Here is a 22,883-nt window from a genome sequence, read left to right as displayed (position 1 = left end):
AACGGGACCGAGGCCGTCAGAATCATGGAAGAGATCCACGAGGGGGTCTGTGGTCCTCATATGAGCGGCATCATGCTCGCTAGGAAAATCTTGCGCCAAGGCTATTTCTGGTCTACTATGGAATCTCAGTGTGTGGATTACGTGCGGCGGTGTCACAAATGCCAAATTCATGCTAATCTAATGCATGTTCCACCCTCTAACCTAGTTGGCATGGCTTCGCCTTGGCCTTTCTCTGTATGGGGCATCGACGTCATCGGCATGGTTAGACCGTCTGCTTCAAATGGTCATAGGTTTATCCTCGTGGCGATAGATTATTTTACCAAATGGGTGGAGGCCGAATCTTATAAAACCCTAACCGCGGTTCAAGTCGCTCACTTCATCAGGAAAAACATCATCTACCGATATGGGGTTCCGCGAGCGTTCGTATCAGACAATGGGAGTCATTTCAAAGGCAGGGTCCTGGAGCTCTTCGAAGAATTCAAGATCCAAGTCCATCACTCAACGGTCTATCGTCCCCAAACAAATGGAGCAGTTGAAGCGGCCAACAAAAACGTTGAGACAATCATCAAAAAGTCTGCGGAGTCCGCCAGGGACTGGCACGAGCAACTGCCTTTAGCTCTTTGGGGTTATCGAACGTCGATTCAAACATCAACAGGGGCAACCCCCTATTCCTTGGTCTACGGGATGGAAGCGGTTCTCCCTATAGAGCTTGAGGTACCATCTTTGAGGATCATGGTAGAATCGGAACTCTCGGAATCTGAATGGCTCAATGGGAGATTTGTTGAACTCATGCTTTTTGATGAAAGGAGGCTTCGGGCCCTGTATCATGTTCAGGGGTATCAACGGAGAATCGCCCGGGCATTTAACAAAAAAGTGAAGTCTAGAGACTTGGTCGAAGGAGACATGGTCACGAAAGAGATTCGGGCGCCAGTCTTTGACCCCCGCGGCAAATTTCGACCCAAGCGTTCCGGACCTTACATCATCAAGACCATCCTTTCTGGGGGAGCGGCTCAGCTCATTGATCTCGACGGCAACGAATTCAGCTCTCTGGTTAACCTGGATCAACTCAAACGATACTATCCCTGAGAGAAGCTCGTTGGGCTGAAAACCACAAGGGTGGGCGGTTCCAAGCAAAAATTAGAGCAAGCCTGCTAGACCGAAAACCTGAGAAGGCGGTTTAGGCAAAAATAAATAGGCATCAATCAAAGCTCGCTAGGCTGAAAACCCGAAGTGGCGGCACTAGGCAAAATTTAGAGCGTAAAAGGAGAGCTAAAATACTCGAGTGAACCCTAGCCTGAACTACGTGCTGACCTGATTCCCTGAAAAGGGATACGTAGGCAATCTCTCTGTGAGATTCGGTCACAATCCATCAACTTGATCCACAGTTTCCCGTTACCAAGAGTCGACTTGATACTTGGGTGACCCGGTGGTTCAACACTTGGATCAAAAAGGGAAAACTCTCGAGCTTTCATTTTTATTCAAATTATAACTTCTAATACACAGGCTGAGTAGTCTTAAAAAGAGTAAAGCATAAAAACAGAATAAAGTGCTCGAGGCCTTAACAGGCTCACGGTTTATTCTAGATCATCAGGGTTCGTCAGAAGTCAATTGTTGTTTTGCCTGCTTGTGATTTCCCTTCTTAGACATGTTGGATATCGGTGCGTAAGTTTTGTACTGAAGTCTGGGTCAGCTCCTCCGAGTTGCCGCAGGCCCCAGTTGTGCTCATATCCTCTCAGATTCCGGGCAGTGAAAGCAGGGACTTGGAAATCTTCAGTCCCAGCTCGGTGGAGTCCTTGGCTCATGCATAGCTGACGAAGGATGAGTCCGGGGATGTAGAACGTGAAAGCGGTCAGCCCGACTATCACTATTCTCTCGAAACCTGCAGAACTCAGGGCCATGTCTGGAATGTTTAAGGCTTCATGCCGCCATGTGATCTCGTTCGGCAGCATTTCTCTCATAAATGCGCACCATTGATGCACAGACATTTCCGGATAGATCATACCCCGCTGATGCATTCGGCCGAGCAAATGAGGCCAGTTTGCTTCCGGTACTGTAAGCAATCCCAATTTGTCGGATAACCAGAGCTGCATGAGTGGAAAAACAAGTGAGAAGTTACATAAAGCTTGAGAGAAAAGACAAGTGAGGAACTTCGATATAGCCTTAGCTGAGAGATGAGGTAAAAACAGAACGTGCGAAAGCCGGAAAAAGGTGAGTTGAGTGAGAACTAAGCTAACCTGCAGTAGTAGTGGACTACCGCCGAACATGTCTGTTTGGCCGGAAGAAACCAAATCCAAACCTATGAGTGTCGCTGCCAGAACCAGTGGTACCACGTTTCTTCGGGCACCCATTTGAGCGGCAACGCTCACCAGCATGGGGTTGACTTGCCCATTCGGAGATACCAATAAATAGGCGGCCAGCACGTCGATTGCCAGAGCAAATCGACGTCGAGCCTGCACGGCTATATTCTCTACGTCCCCTTCTGGCCCATACCACTCCATTAGGCGCATGATGTTGATCTGCCCTCCGGTTAGCAAACTTTCGGCCGCTCCCCGGGTGATACCAAGACTTGACTATAAGAGCTTTGGCATGCTTTTCCTATAAGGCGGCACGACAATCACGCTCGAGGCGACTCCTTGGAGGTATGCTTGGAATTCCTCCACGGTTGGGCACAGCTCGTTAACCCCAAACTTGAACACGTGAACCTCTGGTCCCAGAATTGTAGGGCTGCCCTCAGAAACTCAGGACGGACCCTCACATTGCGGAGGAAGCGGAATGCGGCCAAGCCGTGAAATCGGAATGACAGCCAATCTCCAGCAACAAAGGCCGTGAGCCATGGGCTAATCAAGGCCGGAAGATTATTCGCCATTCTGCTTCTCGTGGGACTCTCAAACTGTGGGAGGAATGCCTTTCATCAGCAAAGCATTGGCCTCTTTATAGACAGAGTACATGAAATGTTCTCCTTTCCCAGTGCAAATATTCATACAACGTGGCATCCTCTTCTCCAAAGTGAAGGCATCTCTGCACTGCCCCCTGAAGTACTCTGAGCAGTTAAAGGGTGATGACAAGGCTTGGTCATCCTAAAAATCTGAAATGGTCAAATAAAGGTGGCCTGGCACGGCCCAACCATCGCGCGATGATCTCATTCCATCGCGCGAGTGATCAACATCCATTCCATCGCGCGATATACTCACTCCCTCGCGCGATGGTTCAGCCTGCATTTTGACAGATTGCACCAGCTACTGTCCAATTTTGGTCGCTTCCTGTTCCAAGGGTACTTTTGTAACTTTTATGGTTCCGGCAAGTCATTATGAGCATATGCAACCATATCCAAGCATCGGATTCGAGATATTGCGTTTAACGAGGTTTTTGAACCCTCGGTGGCTCGTTTCAAGGCCAAATGAGCATTTCGGGAGTTCGAAGCTCGGTCCGAAGGTTCGTGTCCTTTTCTCTCAGGCCGTACAAGTCATGGTGACCTAGTATGACTGTACGGAGGTGTCGGTTTCAGTCCGGGACATAATAGAGTCATGTTTTTCCATCTCGTGTCCGTTTTGTGTCCTTCGTAAGGTTTTCGGGCAATTTTGCGTTTCGGGATGTATTTCTCGAATCTGTCAACTCTCGTAGGTCATTCTGTATATACATGACCTCACGGAAGCGTCCCTTTTATCCAAGATGCGGTGTTTTAGGTTTTGACTTGAGAATGTCCAATATTTCATTCCTTCGTATCCTCGTATCCTGACCGTATCCTGGGGAACATTTTCGTTTTTCCTCTGAGTTAGTTCTGTCTGTGCGTATGTGTGCGTTTGTGAGCAGTCTCGGTACATTATCAATGCAAGCGTGGTATTAGTGGCAAGCGTTTATTTATTCTAAGTTCATTACAAGAGTAAAATAAACCGAAAATGCAAATTTTGTAGCTAATCCATAATCTATCCATGTCAAAGTAAGGAAGACTACTGTGCGTGCGGCGCTTCGGCCGCTCAAAGTCATCATGTCAACGCGGGCACACTCGCCCATCAAGTCAAAAAGGCACACAGGCCCCAAAAACATGTATCAAGTATCAACTAAGGCACTCCGGCCTTCCATCTATCTACGCGGGCGCGCAGGCCCAAAAAGCAAAAATCAAAGATGTGGAAAGAGAAATGAGGCTTCTTGGTAGCCCTCAGCTCTCTCCGAACCAATCACCATCTCCGTCGTCGTCGTCTCTCTCTCTAGGATCCTGTCTAAAACCAGGATCGTCCGCTGAGTCGTCAGAACCGCTGCTGTCAGGCGCCTCCTCGTCTTTCTCTTCTTCTTCTCCCTCCTCTTCCTCTTCCTCTTCCTCCTCAGAATCCTCGGGCAGGATCAGCCGCTTCTTGCGGACCGGCTCGTCTTGCGAGGGCCTTTGGCGCATCTTCAATTGATACCTCTCCTCGGCGCGTGCCACGGCCTCTCGGGCCGCCTCCTCGCTCGCAGCAGGTGGCTGTACGCCCCGTGTCTGTGGTCTAGTAGTAGGTGGAGGAGCAGGAATCCTAGTTGCTAGCTTCTTTTGTGGAGGCTCTCTCGCGCTTTTTCTCCTAGGAGCCGCCCGTCCCTGTGTCTGCATTGTAAAATTTTGCACATTTAGTACATGTTCTATGTATTGTATGTTTGCAGACAGGTACAATCAATTTCAAAGTTGATGGCAATTAAAGTATACTATGTATCGAGAAAAGCATGCATTTGTCAAGTATCGAATGCAGGAATGTATCGTTTCTCTGAAGGATATACCTGAGATCTCTGAGCTGCCGGTGGTGGGTAGCGCAAGTCTGAAGGTAGGCCACTTGCCGCCCGCCTTATCACGTTCTCCAGTGCAAGCATACGCCGAATGGCCTCGTTCGCCCACTCATTGGGCACCTGCAAGAATAATTTGAATATGAGCAATGGAGCAATGTTTCAAGATTTTATGGAAGTACAATGATGAAAGATACAATGTCTTACCGGCACGGTGACGGGCGCTGGCTCAACTCTGGCAGGAACTAGGTGTAGCTCGACCGGGTTACCCTGAGAGTCCACCACTACTATATGCCATGTCAACTCTGGTGGCCCACCTCTCACAGGTCCACTCGGACCACGTCTCGCACGATTCTCACTGCTACTCTGCCTCACAGTGATGGCTCTCCTCTCCTCAGCAGCTCCACGGGCCTGACTTTGGACCTCCCTGAATTCTCGCACTCTCAGCGGCCCCGCCAAGCGCTCTCTCTGGTAAACTGCATAGTCCATGCTGGGACGCAGGTAGCGTGTCAAGTCGGTGTCAGGCCGCGTGAAGATCTCTAGCTCGGCCAACGTGTACTCCCCTGTGTGTGAGGCCCGTGGTGGAAGCGGTTCGGGCACCTGGAACCCTGCATGGCCAAGTGATTGGCGTGTCACTCGGTCACCCAAGTACCACTGCCAACCGAAGGCCGACTCCAGCAGCACTCTGCTCGCCGTCACGGCCCTGCTCCTGGCCAAGTATTCAGGCTCTGGCTCTGCCACTCTCCAAGGGTCCCACTCTACCTGCACAAGCAAGCAATGCAAGCGTCGGTCAGCGACAACATTAAAGCAATAAAAAGGGATGCATATTTCTATTTGATAAAGTCATGTCATACCTGTGAGGGTCGGAGCTCGTCTAGGTATATCCTGAAGCCGTTCAGGTCGCCTCTCCCTCTTTTCTCTCCCATGTTCTTCTTGCTCCAGACATGAGCACGCGGGAGGATCCCCAAGTCCAGGCTCTTCGTCACTGGACGACACATGTTCAAAACCTCGTAGGCCCAAAGCTGCACAGTCATCAAAGTTCAAATCATTAGTACAATGCAGGAATATTTTTGAGCAGTTCATGTATTCAAATTGATAAGTGCATATTGGAAATGTGCTTTACTCAATTATGATCATACCTCCCAAATCCGCCAGTATCCAGCAGTGCTCATCTCAGTCCTCGACGAGTCCCCCATAAAGCCATAAGCTGCGCCAAGCGCAGCTCCCCCCCAGTCGAAGCGCGAGGCCGTCCTAAGATCTCTCAGTGCAGGCAAATACGATAGGTGAACCTTACTACGCCTATTCGGGTACAGGGTAGCACCAAAGAGATACAGCAAGCACGCCCGGGCCATCTGCTCTGCCTCTTGCTTAGTCGCCACCTCCTTTGCAAGGTATCTCGTGAACTGTCCGTATCTCGCCATCCCCTCCTCAACCTTGGGCACCTCTCCCAAGAACCATTCCAGGGCTGCCTCGTCCTCTTGAATGCCCGAGTCAAACGGGATAGGATCGCCTCCAACCCTCAAACCAGTAATCGCCGCAAAGTCAGTAGGCGTCACCGTCATCTCCCCGAGCGGTAGGTGGAAGGTGTTGGTGGTATCCCTCCACCTCTCTGCGAGTGCAACCAAGACCGCATGGTCATTTCTGGCCGGAGTAAGGGTCTGTATGTACTCCCCGAAACCTGCTTCATCCACCAACTGCCTCGCCCTCTCAGGCAAACCCTGGTAGAGCGCCAAGGAGCTGCAGGCGCCCCCAAAACCTCGAATGTCTCTCTGTCTCGCTCTCTCCTGCATTAAACACGGAAACAAGCAACAGGGGATATATCAGCATGTAAAGCTTTCATTCTCAAGTTCTAGGTAATCAATACAACTTGGCAGTAGATGGTTGGTTCAAGTTATTAGGTCTCATGCATGGCATTCAACGTGAAACTATAGTGTCACTATTCGAATCTACTTCAAAGGATTATCCTACGTTTTTCGGTATGTAAGCACATGCATTGTATTGAATTTGTAATCACAAAAGGAAATGAAGGACTTTCAGAAATTTACCTCAGCCCAGCTGCTCGAAATATGGGTATCGGGGTCTCTCAGAACAAGCTCGGGGTCATACTCCGCTTGCCGTGGCCTGTACGCCGCAAGACCTGATGGTACAAACAGGTGTGGAACCGGTGGCCTGTATCCCTCTGCTGAAAATGGAGCACGAGTCAAACTCTCTGCCTCGGACACCGCTGTCACCCTCGGCCCATGTCCCCTGGCTCCAATTCGCTCCTCGGCCTCTGCATCTCTCAGAGCCTCCTCCTCAGCGGCCCTCGCCCTCTCGGCCCTCGCCGTAGCCTCTGAAGCAGCTATCTCCCGCTCTCGCTCCTCTCGAGCCTCCAAAACAGCACCCGATCATGGGATCCTCTTCGAGGAGCCTGGCTAATCTCTCGTCGCTAAAAAACTCCGCGAGATCCTGTCTTGAAATCGGTCTGTGGCCCGATGACGTGGCTCCTAGCCGAAACAGTACCTCCTCCTCAGGAACCCCGGTGGTCTCCTCCTCCTCGGCCACTACGCCCTTGCCCTTCGCCGGATCCCTCGGCGGGGTATCGCCCGGCCCAGTGCCATCACCACCAACGCTGTCACCACCAACGCCGCTGTTGCCGGTATCTTTACGAAAACCACCACCCATCACCACCGAGCCTTCTACTACCATGCTCGGATCCAATGGCTGAACAACAAGCCCCGTCGCCCCGGCCTCCTCCGTCGCGCGATGATCTGACACCGTCGCGCGATGGTCGCCTTCGCCACCCACCTCCTGCTCGCGGCTCTGAACGCCATCACCGCTGCCTGTAGCCGCTACATTGGCACCCATGGCTACCGCCGTTGCCGTCTGATCCCCTGTGACAACCTCCATTCGTCCTCTCTCGTCCCTTGGACGATCAATAACTTCTCCTCCACCGCCACCATTGCCGTGATCCGCCATGGGTGTGTTCTTACGCGTGGGTTAATCAATTTTAATGGGGAAATCAAAGGGTTTGAGTTAGGGGTTTGAGGGAGAAGATAGTTGGAGAGAGTTTGAAACTGTGCTGAGCGGTTTTCAGAACGTCCCCGTCGATTGTATGGAAGAAAACAGGTCTGGGCCGGGTCTGGGCTCTTAACAGACCCAGGCCTGAACAGAAAACCCTCGCGCGACGGAGTGACTATGTCGCGCGATGGTTTGGTTGGGCCTCCAGGCCCAATGCAGCTTCTGGACAGGCCCAATCATGCTTATCCACCCTTAAGAGCCCATAGGTTCTCACTTAGGCGCTGCAACAATTTTGAGGTTTATTGTGAGTTGATGACTTTTAAAATCCGAGGCGCGTTTATATCCCCAGCAGTGGTCTGCCCGTGTACAGTCCAAATTTCAAATCAGGGACGATCTATCCGTCCAAATTTCAAGTCAGCGACGATCCATCTGTCCAATTATCAATCAACGACGATCCATCCGTCCAATTATCAGATCGGCGATGATCCATTCGTCCCATTTCAATCAGCGACGATCCATCCGTCCAATTTAAAATCAGCGACGATCCATCCGTCCGATTATCAAATCAGCGACGATCCATCCGTCCTAATTTCAAATCAGGGACGATCTATCCGTCCCATTTCAATCAGCGACGATCCATCCGTCCGATTATCAAGTCAGCGACGATCCATCCGTCCCATTTCAATCAGCGACGATCCATCCATCCCATTATCTGATCGGCGACGATCCATCCGTCCAATTATCAGATCGGCGACGATCCATCCGTCCAATTATCAATCAGCGACGATCCATCCGTCCAATTTCAAATCAGCAACGATCTATCCGTCCGATTATCAAATCAGCGACGATTCATCCGTCTGAATCCAAAACAGCGATCTATCTGCTCTCCGATCCCTTGGTGCACGGTATTTGTATGTACTCGCTTGCACTTTTTGTTTAATCGGCTTTTGGGTTAATTGGATGGGTGTCTAGAAATCTTTGACGTTACCCGTACCAACCAATGGTGCTCCGCGTGCCGTCAAAGAGGGACTACTGTAGACACCCCAATCTGACTTCCCGATCATTTTACTTCATTTTTCGGTTTCTTGTTTCCCCGATGATGAATCAGGTCGAAAACAGTCTCGAGAATTTGGAATGGCATGAGTTTGGCGTGTGTGGAACCCATCCTTAGCCCTGAAAACCCTTGAATCCAAACCTGGGCCTCAGGTTTTATAGTCGCACGACGGTCTGAAATACTCGCGCGATGCTTTGTTTGCCAGGTGGTGGTCAAAGTCAAAGTTTTGACTATTAACCCTCGCGGGGTTAGCTTGACCCTCACGCGATGGTCTCACTGTCTCGCGCGATGGTCAACACCTGTCGTTTTCACCCGGATTGCGTGGTGATCAGGGGGCTACAGGCCTATGTGATCCCGTTTCGTCGACTGAACAACGTTCTGGGGGGCTCCCCTTGCACCACCTCACCCCCCATTCTCCCATCACCTTTGCCACCCCACTTCTCCACCAAGCAATTGTGACCAGCCTTGTTGGCTGGTTACATGGCCTTGTCTAGCCACCAACCAACCCATTCTTCTATAAAACCCCCCCTCCATGCTTCATTTCAAGGGGTTACCAATTTCTCTCCAAGATAGAAGAAGGAAAGCTCAAGCACAAACATCCCATACCACACTCACTCCCACATAATCACCCTCCAAGCCTCACCACCTCATTCAAGCCATCTCCAAGACACTCAAGCAAAGGTATAATACCTTTCTGCTCACTGTTCGAACCCCTGAAGGGGGCTGGCAGGGTCAAGGCTGGTAATCAATACCAGTTCTGGCCCTAAAGCTAGCAAGGTTTCAAGAGCCGTTACCAAGCAATCCCTCGCGCGATGGTCCCACACACTCGCGCGACAGTTCTGTCTGCGTGAGATTGGACCACGTGGGGAAGGGATGCTGGTCTTTAAGTTTCTTGTTGTGTTCATAGTCACTTTCAAGTCTTTTAAAAGTATTAGTTCACTGTTTTGCATGTTAAAAATCATCGTTTAGCTTAGTTTATAACTTCACTTGGTTCAGAATGCTCTTGGGATGCTCTTGAACATGTCTCAGAGCCCTAAATATGCAAAGCAATTCCTGGAAGTCCAGTCTGAACAATCGCGCGCCTGTATCATACTGTCGCGCGATGGTTCTGTGTTTTCCAGGGACTGCCCTTGCATGAGCAGCTTGGCCTTGGCCTCTGTTTAGATACCCCCACTGTTTAGGGGTCGTGTTTTCATAATATTTCCATCTGCCTGTTGTAATATTGTTTACTTTCAAGTACTTATAAACTGCTTGGTTTGCACCTGGGTGAGCACTGGTCCTTCCAGAGCCCAGAAGGGGGTGAAATTCAAACTGTTGGTGAAGCATCAACACTCGCGCGAGTGTATGGTATTGTCGCGCGATGGTTCACTTGCATGCAGACGGATTCACGCATGCAAGCTAGCTGTTTGTTCGTGCCAAAATCGTACACAGCACTGCCTTGATGTATGATCGACGTTTTGAACTTCATTCCGTTTATTACTTGTTATCTCACCCGTCCATGCCATATCTTTTCACATCCTGCAAACTGTTACAGTTTTAATCCCCGATTAACTGTTCCCCCGCCTTAATTGGCTAAAAATTGATTAATGAAACAGAATCGCAAACAAACATTTTTCGCAAATGCCTAAGTAGAGACCGATCTCCGGATCGGGCGAGAGGGGTGCCATAAAACCCTTCCCCTCTCATAACCTGGCTCTCGAACCCAGATATGGTTATGACGGACTGGTTCCTTAACTTTTTCAAATCAAACAGCGCGACGAGTGCTTCGAAATACGGTTCCTTGGGTGTCGGATCTTCAAAACCCGAGTGGCGACTCTGTATTTTGCGAGCGCTTGCTTCCCCGCTCGCGCTCCCTCGACCCGAGGCTCCTGCATTTTTGGAATCCGGAAATTTCGAAAGGCACGCTGCCCACAGTGCGTCGACAAGCTTAACTTGGCACGCACAATGCTTGGAACCTTGGCACTTTAAGTGTTTGATGAAATGACTAAATGAATTTTGGTCCATTTTCAAACTCCATTTATACACGTGATCTTCAACGTTAAACCTTCTGAGTGAGAGCACACGGTTGTAACTCTCACTTGAGTTATACAAAAAGAACCATTAGCTTAAGTTGCGGATGGTTTGATCCCTGAGACCTTGCCGCTCGTTAATCTAGTTAAAAACTCTCTCCTAGTCATTTTTTACCTTCAAAGCAAAACCAAAAGTTGGCTGTCTAAACACCACAAACCTTTGCAAACCTAAAATTCGAGCAAGCTATATTTGAATCTCTGTGGGTACGATCCCGGACTTTCGGATATTATGTTACTGACGACCTAGCCATACGCTTGGGGTATTCCAACCTTTTCAACGGTTAGGTTCGTGGACTAAGCATTGTGGGTTTATTTTATAAATTTTGAAGATACCAACTTAAATACCATGGAAGAGGAAATTGAGCCATTTATTTTCTCTAAAGGTGTTAGTTTAGGTTTTGAAAACTCCTTGGAGTCTGGATGGAGTGATGAGCTTAATATCCAATGTTCTCCTCCTGTGTTCTCCCTTTTATGTGACAATCCATTGGAAAAATATCTCAGTTCTGAGGAGATGGACGCAGAGGTGGATCATTTGTACTCATTGTTAGAAAAGCAAGATAACGTGTAACAACCCTAAATTTTATAATAAAATTTAATATTTTAATTGAAATTCTTTCATTTAGATGTTAATTTAGTATTCTTTTAATAAATGACTCGATTTTTTTTATATTATTTAAAAGAAAATACTAAAACCCTATTGAGTAAATATGTAAAGCTATATGGATATATATGTACATGCAAACCCTAACATAGATTTTATTTTTACAAATCCTAGCAAGTGGGAGAGATTTGATATAGATTTTTTCTAGATATCCCTAGATTTTATAAAGATTGGATTTTATTAGATATGATTAAGATAAGATTTGATTGGATTTTATTAGATATTATATAGATTTTGTTAGACATTATATAGATTTTGTTGGATATTATTAGATTATATAAGATATGGTTAGGATTTTCTAGATATGATCTAGATGCTCCTCCCATTAGTATAAATAGGCTTCTCCACTCCCCTCCTCACACCACAACACACCTCACTTCTCATTTCAATTGTTCGCTTAAAGAGAGTGAGAGAGTGAGAGAGTGAGAGAGAGATAAAAGAGAAAAAAAGAGTGGGCTAGTGGTGTATTTAATCGGAAGATGAAAAAATGTTTTAAGGCATTGATTCATAGACGTAATGGCTGGTCATATTTGAGGTAATCCGGGGAGTATACAATATGCTTCCCACTTCCGGAATCCTTTCTTCACTCTCAATTTTGTACCCCTTTTGATTATCTCATGATATTTGTTCAATCTTGTGGATATCATTGAAAAGTGGAATAATTGGTATCGAATATGATGTTGTTGGCTCAGTGCTACAGAACTGTTTAGTATAGGGTTCGAGTGAACTCATGCACCAATAGCCTATTCAATATTTAGGATGGATCGAGGATGACTCGGTGAGGAAGGTATTGGGGGAGTGTCATTGGTCATGTACTGAGTAGGACATGGTATGAGGTCCCCTGTGATTGTTGCTTCGACTTGGTGGTCGATTATCGCTTATTGATTCCACTTGAACATGAGCTTTGTAACGCCCCGAATTTTGGGAACGTTAAATAGGACAATTTCATTAAATATTAAAAGGAGTCTGGCTCAATTTTACAACATAAATTTCAAAAGAGTACTTCTAATCAACAAAGAAGGGGTAGCTAGGGTTCCTATCTACTGCTTCGCTTCCTCTTCCATTCGGGGCAGCTCTTCAGCTCCAAAAGCTTCCAAGGTATAAAGTTCACCCTGTTCATCTATGAGATCTTACACATTATATCGGCGTCGCCACCAATATAATATGTCAGGGCCACCAAAGGTAACACCGTGAGCTACGAAGGCTCAATAGAATAACCCATACCCACTAACCCTTAACTTACAAACATTAAGCCATAAAAACAACGATTTCCACATAGTTCAAACATATATGACAAACAATGAAACATCCACATTCATTATCCAAACTAACGTTGGTGTTCATGATTTTCTGAGTTTCTCCTACGTGACTTCTCGTAGACCGTGTCTCCATTTCATAACCATATCAATCATTTTCAAAATCGTCTTTAACACACCCAACCTCGGTTCCGCCGTTTCGGGTTCCCGAGTCTCCTTACAATGGTTCCGCCACACCGGGTTCCCATTGGCACACTTTGCATTGGCTCCTCTCCGTGGATAACCAAGCCACACACTTAATCTCGGTTCCGCCATTCCGGGTTCCTGAGTATCCTCACAATGGTTCCGCCGCACCGGGTTCCCATTGGCACACAAAACACACACCACACAATGGGCTACCATGTCCGGCAACATTGCGGTTTCCAAAATATTTCACCTTTTCAAAACACGCCTTTTCATTAAACCACACCCTAGGTGTGATGTTTCTACTTTCTCGATTTTCGTGTCTCATTTTCATGCATAGACTCCGCGGTAGGACTTTTCACAAACATAAATCATTCATTATAATCTTGAAACTAAACTAGCAAGATCATCCAACTCTATATTAGTAATCATGCTCATAACCATCCTAAATATCAAAATACGAATACTTCTATCAACGGTAAAGTCTTATCTTTCAAAAAACGTTCTTTTTTCCTTTGTGGGAGATTCAAAACAACACATGTTTATTATAGTAAAAGTAGCTTATTCAACATGTTCATTCTTCCATTATTAGGATACACTTGTTGACTACCATGCATGACGATAATAAATGATAGATAACCTTATCTACTTGAAAACTAAACAATAGATAACCTTATCTACTTAAGGATAACAATGAGGATATTGATACTTTGAGTCAAGAACATTCTACTTTCTAACGTACGATTCTATGCTATACGTAGAGTTATTGGACTAGGGGTTCTACCTTTCTTCTTGGCGGTAGTGGCGACTACGAAAGGTAAGTTGACGATCGGGCGGAGTAACTTCCTACGGTTGGCTTCCGGTAGTTTTGAAAGAGAAAGGTTTCTCTCGAAACTTGATCTTGACTAAGCTACTTGAACTTTTTGGATCGAAAAGGGGTTTTTGGGTGGGTTTCTTGAAGGACTTCAAGAAAAGCTCAAGAACAACAAGAACAAGGCAAGAATGATAGAATTTCTAGAGAGAAAAGTTGGAGGATGAAGGTGTGAGTTGAATGGCAAACATGGGGTGCTATTTATAGCCAAAAATTTGGCTCCCTCTCCTCCCCCATGGCCGGCCCTCTCTCTCTCTTCTTTCCCATGGATTTTGTTCCATTGTTTGGTTAAATCAAGCCTTTCAATCAAGTCATAGCCTTTCCTCACTTGTCATTCCAATATTAGGCCAAATCCTAGGTTATTATGAAGGTTTCATTGACTTGTCTTATCCTAGTATGGGCTAACTTGAAAGAAAGAACAAGATTCTAGGCTAAGATTATACTTAAAGTGGTCTAGTCATGGGTTGTCATGAGAATAATAGGCTTAAGGCTATATGGTAGCTTGTGTAAGTGTCCAAAAGCTTGCACACACACACACTCTCTCTCCCTCTCTCGGCCTCCTCTCTCTCTCTCTCTCTCTCTCTCTCTCTCTCTCTCTCTCTCTCTCTCTCTCTCTCTCTCCTTGGTACATATATATATATATATGCTTATGGTATATAAGTATAAGTATGCCAAGTACAAAGAATCTAGGAAGGTAACTTTGGTGGGTAATTTAGGGTTAGGTTTATTAGTTCCTAGGGTTGCATGCATGCATAGCTAAGGTAGCTTCTTTTGGAAGCAAAATGATGGGATTCTTTGTATGACTTGTCTTGTCATATACCTACCTTCATTGGCCAAGCCTAATATTTGTTGTCCAATGGACAATATTTTCCCTAACATTTATTGTCCAAAGGTCAAAGGGATTTTGGATATAATTAGGGTTTGAAATGACTAGTCATGGGGTAATAATGATTACCTCTATGGTCTAATGGTTAGAGCTGCAATCGAGCCGAGCCGAGCCGAGTTTCAGCATGTTCAGGCTCGGCTTGCCTAAAAAATATTGAGCTCGAGCTCAACTCGAGCTCGTGACGAGCTCTAATTGCTAGGCTCGAGCTCGGCTCGAAAATTAATTTCTAGGCTCGAGCTTGGCTTGAAATGGCTCGTAAGTCATAAGGTAGAGTCCAGCCTAGCAACGAAAAAATCTGTTGTGGCCTTCCCTCTATTTATAGTGTGGTTTCCGTTGCTCCCTTGTGTAAAGTGTCCGATGTGGGACTAGAAGAGAAGGGAGAAAACACTTTGGCTTTGTTCTTCATTGCTCCCACATCGGGAAAACATGCTTGAGAGGCCTTCTTTGGGTCTATAAAGCTAACTGGTGGGCTACATGGTTACACGTGCTCCCATGCGTGGAAAACACTGAGCTCTCACGTTGATAACAGTCATATTTACCAAAATATCAAGTATAATATAATAATAATAAGTATTATTATTAAATTGAATATTTATAAATATATATAATACATACACAGTAATTTTCAGGTCCACTCGCCCGAATTTTCTTATGGTCCGGATTTTCCCTTTCCCGATCGATTTGCGATGATCCGAGCCGCTCAATGTGCTCAGAACGTGATTTTAAGGGTACTCGCAAGAAATTAGCAAAAAAAATGATCGGGAAGGGCTTGATCCGAGCAGTTTTTTACTGAACCGTTCAATAAAAAACTGTTCAGATCAAGCCCTTCCCGATAATTTTTTTTGTTGATTTCTCGTGGGTACCCTTAAAATCACGTTCTGATCACTTTGAGCCGCTCGGATTATCGAAATTCGATCGGAAAATGTGAGGTCCAGACGGTCCAAACCGTAAGGCGTCCGGACCTGAAAAGAACTCCATACATACATATATACATATACATATATATATTATATATATATATATACATATATATATATATATATATTCGGCTCGCGAGCCAGCTCGAGCTCGGCTCGTCTATAAACCATGCTAAAAAACTCAGCTCGAGTTCGTTCGTTTATCTTTCGAGTTGAGTTCGAACGAGCCACTAACGAGCCGAGTTGGGAGCCGCTCGCGAGCCGCTCGGTTCGTTTGCAGCCCTACTAATGGTTCAATAGGGTTTTGAGGGGTTCATAAGGCTCAAAGATGGTCAAAAAGGTCCAATTAGGGTTAGGGTATTGTAACTAGGTGGATCAATGGTCCGGTTCCTCCAACTAATCGGTTGGAAACTAACTTTACTAGCCAAATAGGGCTTTTAATCAAGAAATGAATTTTGAAGGGCTAAAATCTAATTATGACGGATTATAAGAATTAAAAGGAAATATTTAAAGTAATATCGAGTAATTAAAAAGAAGTAACAAAATTTAAATGAAATTTTTATTCAATGAAAATTATAGTCGTTACAAACTATCCCCCTTAAAAAATTTCGTCCTTGAAATTAGGTGCACGCTCGGATTCGCATAGGTGAAGGTAATTCATCTTCATAGTTTCTTCTCTTTCCCATGTGGTTTCTTCAGAACCGCGGTGCTTCCACAAAACTCGTACCAACTTGACGGTCTTGTTTCGGATTGTCTTCTCACTTCGGTCCTGAATCTCTATTGGTTCTTCCTCGTACGTCGCATCTTCTTCGATGGTGAGATCTTCCCAATTGAGGACATGCGTGGGCAATGCAAGATACTTGCGGAGGATTGAAACGTGGAACATGTTATGTACTCTATCTAGCTGTGGTGGCAGCGCTAAACGATACGCAACCTTCTCGATCTCCTCCATGATGTCAAATGGTCCAATGTAGCGTGGGGACAACTTTCCCTTTTTCCCAAATCTGATGACTCCTTTCTTTGGTCTGATCTTTAGGAATACATGATCTCCTACTGCGAAGGTCAATGGTCGGTTCCTTTTATCAGCATAACTCTTCTGTCGGCTTTGAGCGGTCTGGATCCTTTGCCTGATGGTTTTGACCTTCTCCGTGGTATCCCGTACTATGTCAGGCCCAATCAATCCCGTTTCTCCAGCATCGGTCCAGCAGACTGGAGATCGACAGGGTCAACCGTATAGAGCTTCGTACAGTGCCATCTCGATACTTGCTTGATAGCTATTGTTGTAGGCAAACTCTACGAACGGTAAGTGTTGCTCCCAATTCTCGAAAAAATCCAAGGCACAAGCTCTCAGCATATCTTCCAATCTCTGTATAGTCCTCTGCGTTTGTCCATCTGTTTGCGAGTGGAATGCGGTACTAAGCCTTACATCTGTCCTCAACGCCTTCTGCAATCCTTTCCAGAAGTGTGACACGAAACATGGATCCCTATCGGATATAATCGAGAGAGGTACTCCATGTAGGCGAACAATCTCACGAATATACAATAGGCTTAGTTGTTCCATGTTCTCTGTCATCTTAACAGGCAAAAAATGCGCGGATTTGGTGAGTCGATCCACAATTACCCAAATGGCAGTGATTGACTTGGTGGATTTTAGCAGTCCAGTCACGAAATCCATTGAAATGTGCTCCCACTTCCAGGTTGGTATCGATAAGGGTTAAAGGTCTCCTCCCGATTTCTAGTGTTCAGCCTTGACTTGCTAACACACTCGGCATGTTGATACAAATTGAGCTACGTCCTTCTTCATTCCTTCCCACCAGTACGTTCTCTGCAGTTCATGATACATCTTTGTACCGCCAGAATGTACAGCAAAGTTCGAATGGTGAGCTTCTCGGAGTACAGCTTCTCGAAGGGTCCCAATATTAGGTAAGAACACCTTTCCCTTGAATCTCAGGCTGTTATCCTTCTCAATTGTCCATCCTGGTAGCGCCTTTCTTTCTCGGATTCGATAGCGAATGAACTCACAATCCTGCTCAAAGGTTTGGGCCAATAAGATTTATCGATGAAGCGCCAGTTCTGCAACCAGAGCGTGCAATCGAGCGTCTCCGTTTTCTGATGATGGTCTCAGGTTGAACTCGTTGAGGGTATCTACCATCTCCCATTCCTTAATAGCTGTATTGACCGTCTGTGCCCTATCCTTTCGGCTTAGAGCGTCAGCTACCAAATTGGCCTTGCCAGGGTGATACTGAAGTGTAAACTTGTAGTCCTCCAAGTATTCCATCCATCGACGCTGCCTCAGGTTCAACTCCTTCTGAGTGAAAAGGTATTTGAGGCTCTTATGGTCGGTGAAGACCTCGAATTGTTCTCCCCACAAATACTAACACCAAGATTTAAGGGCGAATACCACTGCAGCCAATTCTAGGTCATGTATGGGGTAATTCCTTTCGTGCGGTTGAAGTTGTTGTGATCCGTAGGCTACAACTTTTTCATTCTGCATCAGCACGCATCCTAAGTCATCTCTTGACGTGTCGCAGTAAGCCGTATAATCTACACCCCGCTCGGGAATGATGAGTATCGGTGCACTGGTTAGTCTTCTTTTTAGCTCCTGGAAAGACTTTTTGCAGGCTTCATTCCAATCCAGCTTCACTCCTTTCTGAGTTAGCCTGGTCATTGGTTTGGCTAGGGTTGAGAAGTCCTGTATGAATCTTCGGTAATATCCAGCCAATCCTAGGAAACTCCTGATTTCGAATACCGAGGTCAGCTGTTTCCAATTTAGTACTACTTCAACCTTACTTTCGTCCACTGCAATCCCGTCCTTGGATACTACGTGCCCCAAGAACTTAACCACTTCCAGCCAAAACTCGCATTTACTCGCCTTGGCATAGAGTTGGCTATCTCGAAGTACTTGTAGCACTATCCGGAGGTGTTCCTCGTGCTGCTACTTGTTGGCGGAGTATATCAAGATGTCATCAATGAACACCACTACAAATTTGTCTAAGTAGGGTTGAAAGACCTTGTTCATGAGACACATGAATACTGCCGGAGCATTTGTCAATCCGAACGGCATCACTACAAACTCGTAGTGTCCGTATTGGGTACGGAAGGCTGTCTCGGCGATGTTCTCGTTCCGGATTCTTAACTGATGGTAACCTGATCGGAGATCAATTTTGGAGAAACAGGTTGCTCCTCTCAATTGGTCAAATAGATCGTCAATCCTAGGCAGGGGATATCGGTTCTTGATTGTGACTTGGTTTAACTTCCTATAGTCAATACACAGTTAAAGTGTTCCTTCTTTCTTCTTCACAAACAATGCGGGCGCTCCCCACAGTGATGTACTTGGTCTGATGAATCCTTTATCCAACAGCTCCTGCAATTGGGTCTTGAGCTCCTTTAGTTCTGCAGGGGCCATTCGGTATGGTGCCATCGAGATTGGTGCTATTCCCGGTTGGAGTTCTATAGAGAAGTCTATCTCTCTTAGAGGTGGTAAACCTGGAAGTTCTTCAGGGAAATTATCGGCGTACTCGCAAACGATGTGCGGTAATCCCAATTCCATCTGGCCAGTTTCTTCCATTTGGAGACTAGCCAGCCATCCAAACAGTTGATTCTGCCACCTGGATCTTTTTGTCGTTGAACTTGTCATTTGTCTATCCCCCTTAAATCGGAAACGAGTCCCTTCGGAAGTATGAACCATCACCGTCTTCTGGTGGCAGTCTATGACCGCTCGGTGAGCTGATAGCCAGTCCATCCCAAGGATTACGTCGAAATCCGCTATGTCGATCACTCTGAGGTCGCAGGTTAGACGTAGGTTGGCTATTTCTATCTCGCACCCTCTACACACTAGATCAATAGCTATACTCCCCCCCAACGGTGATGTGACTTTTGTACTCGTACTTAGGGGTTCTGTTTCTAGTGCCAGGGTAGTTACGCAAGCAGAAGATATAAACGAATGTGATGCTCCAGAGGCAAACAAAGCTTGCACACAGGTACTGTACAATAATAGCGTACCTTGGATCACAGAGGGATCCTGCTCCTGCTCCTTAGTCTGTAGTGCAAAGATGCATCCTCCAGTATTCTGTTGCGTTCCCATGGGCTGTTTCCCTTTGTTCTGCCCATTTTGCGGCTGCTGTGTTGAGCCTCTGAGGTTTTGCTTCCCAAATCAGGCATGTGCAGGTTGTTGAGTTCCCTGGCCTCCAAAGTTCCCATTCTGATTCCTCTGGGGCTCGGGGCATTCCCGCTTGTAGTGGCGCCCATGGCCTGATAGTTGAAACATTGAACTGACGCTTTGTTTTGGCCGACTCTCTGTGGTTCACCACGCCCTGGTGCAACAGTCTTCCATGGTTGATTGTTTTGAGACGGGGTGAAGGGTTTGGTAGGGTAGGGTCCGCGGTTATTATTGGAAGGTTGAGTTTGGATTGGTCCGCCGACGTTGCCTGTTGCCTTCCTCCATCGGGTTTTGAAGTCAATTTCCTCACTCTCCAACCGAAGAGCACACTTCACGGCACCGGCATAAGTGGGAAAGGCTTGAGACACCACAGCCCTTCTAGCAGTTGTCAACCCCCATTCAAACCTTCTCGCTTTCTTGTCCTCCGTTGCTATGGCAGCTAGGGCGTAGCGCGACAGTTCCTCAAACTTGGCCGCGTATTGGGTAATAGTCATCGTTCCTTGTTTTAGATTTAGAAACTCTTGTTCCTTGACCAAACGAAGAGGGATGGGGAAGTATTTGTCGAGAAACAGGGTCTCGAACTCGTCGAAGGTCATGGTGGCTATGGTATGGGTTGCCTCCATCAAATCCCACCAATAACGGGCTTCTCCTTTTAGCTGGTATGTGGCTAAGGCTACACGAACTCCATTTCGGTTAATCTCCAAGGTGTCCAGGATCACCTTGACTTCCTTCAGCCGTGTTTCAACTACAGTGGGGTTGGTATCTCCATTGAAGGTTGGAGGTCGGCGTTTGCAAAATTCGTTCATCGCTCGAGTTCGGGTCATAGGTTCATCATCGCGGTTTTGGTTTCGGCGGTTGGCGTTTAAGGCTGTTACGAGCGATTGCATGACTTGAGCTAGGTTGGGGTTAGTGTTAGAGGATTCACCATTCTCATATCCTAGTCCACTGCGTCGGTTCACCATCTACGAGTAAAAATTGAAAAGGGGAGTCTTAGTTTATTTAACAATTTCCTTTTGTAAAAGGTACATCTTTCTAGAAGTTAAACGCAATAGATTGTATAGTATGCAACAGTACTCTTAAACAAAAACAAGGCAAACTTTTCATAGATAAGCAGGACATTACAATCACAACATAGAGTTCTACTATAAGGCAAGTAGAATTAAAGCAAGATTCCCTAATACACGTTGAGACGATCCTTCACGCTTCTACTACACAATCTTAGGGCTTACAAGCCTTATTCTACTCCATGGCCACAACACTCTAGGGTGGACTGATTCCAAAGACTTCTCTCAGCCACATCTTATAGCTCCTCTCAGCAGCGGTTTCTTCTCTAAGAAGACGCTCACGTTCTTGTGCGAGCATCTCATCCATAGTTAAGACGGGTGGTTCCTCCAGTGGTCTTAGGTAATACTGGGAGAGATTCAGCATTGTAGCCTCCAACTCTGGGTCAGACATGAGATAGTCGAATGGTTGCTCACAGGTGGTGCAGGGCCAAATGGTTGCTCAAAATTCTGCACAGGTGGTGCAGGGACCTGGGTAGGTGGAAGGGGCTCAGGATTTGCAACTGGTGGGGGCATTTCCCAAGTGATTGGGACTTCATAGAGCTCCATGTCATCCTCGGATGCAAAGGTTGGTCCGGTGTACTCTGATGCTAGCAATGACCGATAGTTGGCCAAGACCCGTGGGGCGAATGGTGGGCATCCTCCTCGTGGTAGGTTTGACATCTATATCAATAAAGAAAATTATATATAAGACTTAATGGTGGATTACACACAGATAAATACAAGTACACACATAAACAGTGATCATATGTCAAAAGGAAATGCATGATTTTCATTACAGAATAACAAGTACAACATGGATAGCTTACTAGCCTAAACTTCCTACTTCATTCCGATTACAACAAAAGATCCAACCATTTGCTAAGCTTTCCTAACTGGTCTAAAAGATACTCGGGAATTCGACCCTGATTTGCCCCTATGTCGGTCTCGAAAGGTGGTGGGGGTACATCTCCCGAGTCAGCGGGTATGTCCATGAAGTCGGGCATAACTTGTTCTACTGGTTCTGCTCCAAAAAATATCTCTTCGTCGTTTGAGGCCCAATTTTCATTTCCCCAAATTTCCATCGGTTCTACTTTGGGTTCCTCCTCCTCAGGGTCTTCCTCGGGTTCCTCCTCGGGATCTTCTTCGGGATCCTCCTCAACTTCCTCAACCATGTTGTTGGGGGGTGCTATTGGGGCTGGGGCAGGTGCTACTTTGGCATTGCCTTCCTCAATTAGAAACTCCACATCGTTGGGCGGTGCTATTTGGACTAGGACGGTTACTGCTTCGGCCTCATCTACTTCTTCTTCATTTACGGGAAGGGCAAGGGTGCCATGCTCTTGGTAGAAGTCGTGAGTGTAGGGGAATGCATAGGGAAAATAGGGATCTCCCACCAGTTGGTTCGTCATCGACCTTAGGGTGCTTGCGAGATGGTGAGCTTCGGCTAGCAGGTTGACTTGGTAGGGACTCATGTGATTCATCTACAAGGAAAAGTTTTAAACCTCAATTAGTGACGTCTTTAGGCAAGGTTTACTAATACTAAAAATGCTTTCGAGTTTCTAGTTCCACATTCGATTCTTGATTTAAGTCATCATCCAATTGTTCGGGAATTCCCAGCTCGGTGGTACTGCCAATTTCCTACACCTTGCTTCAATCCGAAGATTGTTTTGTCAGAATTCCACCCAATTTGGGACGGTAAACTTAAACTCAATTCACGTTTGTGCAACGGTCAAACTATCTTATGGTTCTACCCATTCTACCAATGGCCGAAGTTTTGAACCTAAAGCTCTGATACCAAGTTGTAACGCCCCAAATTTTGGGAACGTTAAATAAGACAATTTCATTAAATATTAAAAGGAGTCTGGCTCAATATTACAACATAAATTTCAAAAGAGTACTTCTAATCAACAAAGAAGGGGTAGCTAGGGTTCCTATCTACTGCTCCGCTTCCTCTTCCATTCGGGCCAGCTCTTCGGCTCCAAAATCTTCCAAGGTATAAAGTTCACCCGGTTCATCTATGAGATCTGACACATTATATCGG

Source organism: Rhododendron vialii, chromosome 4a (assembly GCF_030253575.1).
Source record: "Rhododendron vialii isolate Sample 1 chromosome 4a, ASM3025357v1".
NCBI classification, from domain to species: Eukaryota; Viridiplantae; Streptophyta; class Magnoliopsida; order Ericales; family Ericaceae; genus Rhododendron; species Rhododendron vialii.
This window is presented reverse-complemented; position numbering follows the sequence as displayed.